The sequence below is a fragment of the Palaemon carinicauda genome, chromosome 29 (genome assembly GCF_036898095.1).
Source record: "Palaemon carinicauda isolate YSFRI2023 chromosome 29, ASM3689809v2, whole genome shotgun sequence".
In the NCBI taxonomy this organism is placed as follows: domain Eukaryota; kingdom Metazoa; phylum Arthropoda; class Malacostraca; order Decapoda; family Palaemonidae; genus Palaemon; species Palaemon carinicauda.
The window spans coordinates 3982320-3987319 of NC_090753.1; positions in this window are offsets into that span (position 1 = coordinate 3982320).

Below are 5000 nucleotides of genomic sequence, written 5' to 3' on the forward strand. Positions count from 1 at the left end.
CGAGGGATTGCCGATTTGTAAGGCGTAAGTTTGAATAGGAAAACTACATACAAGGATTATTTGCAATGATGAAATTATGATGAGGACTTTTGTTAATAATAATAATAATAATAATAATAATAATAATAATAATAATAATAATAATATAATAATAATAATAATAATAATAATAATAATAATATAAATGAGAAAAATATCATATTTCTGACCTCCGCCAAAGGGTGACGTTGAAATAAAGAAAAAGATATTCGTTTTGCATATGATCCACACTGTTTATCCTTACCGTATATACGGATTAGGATCATCACTAAAATTAATTGGAATCTTCCATGGTTTATGATCTATCTGAGGTGACAACATCGTCAAAATCTGTAAATTTGATTTGACTTTCTATAGAATTGTGAGAAATTAAAATCTGGATCTAGAATCCGGATCCAGATCATCTTCAAAATTAAATGATATCATCCATGATGTTAGATCCATCATATGTTGAAAATTTAACAAAATCGTCGAGTAGTTTTGACGTTATCCTGTTCATAAACATATAAGCAAAAACATTGATAAATTAATAATAAAACTCGCAAATATAACCTCCTTGGTGGAAGTAGTAATGATATTATTATTATTATTATTAATATCATTATTATTATTATTATTATTATTATTATTATTATTATCATTATTATCAGTAATAATAATAATAATAATAATAATAATAATAATAATAATAATAATAATAATAATAATAATAATAATAATAATGCTGGTGATAAAAACAAGAAGAAGAAGAAGAAGAAGAAGAAGAAGAAGAAGAGGGGGGATTAGAAGAAGACGAAGAAGAAGATGAATAACTCTAGAGAGAGAGAATGAGAAAGAGAGAGAGAGAGAGAGAGAGAGAGAGAGAGAGAGAGAGAGAGAGAGAGAGAGAGAGAGAGAGAGAGAGAGAGAGAGAGAGAGAGAGATGTATTTAATAATTATAATTTCACACCATCGATGCTACTATTACTGCCAATTTTACTACTACCAATAGTATTGCTACCACCACCACTACTACTACTACTACTACTACTACTACTACTACTACTACTATCAAGTTTGTAAATCAGAAAAAATATTAAATATTGTAAATATGTTAAAATCGATTAATATATTGTCTCATTCTGTTTTTCAAATAATAATTGCAAGTGATAATAATAAAGATATTGATGGTTATGATAATAATAATAATAATAATAATAATAATAATAATAATAATGATAATAATAATAATGATGGAGATTAAAAACAAGAAGAAGAAGAAGGAGAGAGAGAGAGAGAGAGAGAGAGAGAGAGAGAGAGAGAGAGAGAGAGAGAGAGAGAGAGAGAGAGTGAGAGAGAGAGAGCATGTATTTAACAGATTATAATTTCACAGTACCGATGCTACTATTAGTGCCAATAATACTACTGATAATAGTATTGCTACTACTACTACTACTACTACTACTACTACTACTATCAAGTTTGTGAATTAGAAAAAGAATAATGAAATATTGTAAATTGGTTGAAATCGATTATTATATTATCTAATTTTGTTTTCTCAATAATATTTGCAATTGATAATAATAATGGTAATGATAGTTATAATGATATTAATAATAATAACGATAAGAGTAATAATAATGTAATAATAATAATAATAATAATAATAATAATAATAATAATAATAATAATAATAATAATAATAATAATAATAATAATAATAATAATAATAATAATTACTATTATTATTATTATTATAATAATAATAATAATAATTATAATAAAAAATAATAATAATAATAATAATAATAATAATAATAATAATAATAATAATAATAATAAACTATTCAAAACAAACCAGAAACGCTTATACAGTCAACTAAAAGGCAAAGATAACCATCAGAGGAACCCAAAAGTGGAACCATCCAACAGAGAGGTATAAGGAATGAATTTAGTTTCCCACAATAAAAGTGCAGAAATTTTCACAAAATAATTAATAGATGTTATGAATATGGAAGAGTTAATCAAATGTTTTATGATATTACGACCGAGGCTATAAAAGTTCAGCTGAAGAAAACTCCAAACTGGAAAGCACCAGCCTCCAATAAAGTTCATGGTTACTGGTTGAAAAAGTTCAGAGTCTACAGTATACATACAAGAAAGGCAGATCTACTCCAACATTTTATGGAATACTACCAAACACCTAAATGGAAGACCACAGGAAGGACTTGTCTAAGGAAAAAAAAAAAATAACAGAGCAAGCAACAATAGACTAATTACCAATAATGCAGAAGCTGCTAACGGGCATTATCAGTGAAAGGATGTACATCTACCCGCGGAAAACAAGCATCATTCCCAGTCAGCAAAAATATTCAGAGGGAAATGCAGAGGAAAAAACACAAGCTACTGATAGGTAAAATGGTACTGTAGAGTAGCAAAAGAAGGAAAAGCAATCTGAGTGTGGCGTCGATAGACTACAAGAAAGACTTCAACATAATACCACACCCATGTCTGATAAAATGTTTTTAAAGATATGATGTGGAGAACAACACTATTAACTTTCTCAAAACTACAATGCAAAACTAGAAAAATGTACTTACATGTACTGTAAAAGGGCTTAAAGAGGTCAACACAAGGAGAGGAATCTTCCAAGGGAACTCATTATCCCCACTACTCTTCGTGGTCGGTGAGATTCCCATGACAAGAGTTCTGGGATACACCGAAGTCGAGGACCAGCTGAAGAAAAGAGGCAGAAGAATAAACCACGCGACGCTCATAGATGACATTAAGGAGTTCGAAAAAGATGCTAAGGATATAAAAATCCTCTTCCAGACGGTAGGAATTGTATCAAGAGACATCAAGATGGATATTGGAATAGAAAAGTATGCTCTCGTTAAGATAAGGAAATGAAAAGTTACAAGGACGGATGGGATAAATCTGCCAAATATAAATGTTATCAAAGATATAGACTCAGCACGCTATTGATATCTCATGGGAATAGAAGGATAAATTCTAAAAAAAAAACAAGAGATGAAGGAGAATATAACAAGAAAATTCAAGCAGAGAATCCAAGCTATAATGGAGTCAAAACTTAACTCTGGAAATATGGAAAAGGCTACATTGCATGCAATCAGATACATCTCAGGATTAGTGAAATGGAAGAAGTAAGAGCTATGTAAAATGGAAAAACTACAAAGCTAATGCACATGCATCAAACATTGCACCAAAGAGCAAATATTGATAGGCCCTATATACCACGAAGTGAAGGAGGAAAATGACTTATCACTATAGAAGATTGTGTCAACATTGAAAGTAGAACACTGGGACTGTACCTTGAGACCACTGAAAAATGAATGCCTGAAGAGGGCCTGGAAGAAAACCTATTTAAGGAGAATGAAGACCCAGAAGTGTATCAGGAGATAATATGGAAAAAAAGACGATAGTCATGGGAAAGAATACCAATGTATGTACAATAACTGAGGCAAACTGAAGAATTTACCATTAATGAAACATATCAGTGGCTACAGAGAGGAAAACTTAAGAAAAAACTGTATAATAATGCCCGCACAAGATTAGGCATTAAGACAAGATATATTATACGTCCAATAAATGGAACTAACGGCTTGTAAATGTACAGGAAATGCATGGCAAATGAATAATCCATCAACCAAAATGACAGTGAATATTCAGTACTAGCTCAAATTCTATATAAAATACGACAAGATACGGTGTCTCAGGCTCTTCATTGGAGTCTTTACAAAATAGGAAATACAATGCAGCAACAAGTGTTAAGAACATCGACCAAAATCTATGGTAGAAAATTATCAAACTAGGCTACTCTGTGGTTACAGTAAAAGGACGTACAAGGGGATATAAGCACATCGAATAGACGTCATTCTGGGCGACAAGAAAATGGAAAAAACTATCACTCACAGATGTCACAGTCCCGTGGTACTCTAGAGTGGAATATAGGGGGAGAAAGACGAGACAAGTATCAGAACCTATGAATTGAATTAAGAAGGCTATGCAATATGGACATAGAAGGGGTACTAATAATCATAAGTGCTCTGAAAACCATAGATAAGTCATTAAAAAAGAATTTTCACAAGGTAGGAGCAGATAGGGCAACATGACATGTGCAGAAGACAGTGCTACTTGAAACCGCCTATATAGTGATGAAAGTAATGATTTCCTAAAAAAACTAGATGCAACTCGGAACCTTACACTAAAGAAAAAAAACACCAATCTCTGTAGACTATGATCAATAAAACAAAAATAGTGATAATAATAACAAAGAACGCCAATAACAACAACAACAACAATAATAATAATAATAATAATAATAATAATAATAATAATAATAATCTTCATCATCATCATCATCATCATCATCACCATCATCATCATCTCTTCATCATCATCATCAATATCATCATCTCTTCATCATCATCATCATGACCATCATCTCCTACTATGCCCATTGGCACAAAGGGCCTCGATTAGATTTCACTAGTTATCTCTATCTTGAACAATTACATTAAAACTTTTCCATTAATCATCTGTAACTACACGCTCCATAGTCATCAACCATGTAGGTCTGTGGCTTCTAACTCTTCTTGAAGAGCATAGTTGAATGTTTGGTGAACTAATCTCTCTTGCGGGGCGCAAAGAGCAGGCCCAAGCCATCTCCATCCATCCCTCACCATGATCTATTCGAAATATGGCATTAGAGAAATATCTCTAATAGTATCATTTCTAATCCTGTCCAATCTATAAAATGTGGTGGATATTTTTGTTATTTGCATGCCACGACTCATGCCCATATGATAATACCAACCTCACTAAAGTAATATACTGTATAGCCTGATTTGTATATGTAATTTCAGGCGATTTGATTTCGAAATTTTACTCAACCTAGCCATTGTCTGATTTTCCTCTTTTCAGTCTTTCCTTAGATTCCCATTATCGAGACCTGATATTTG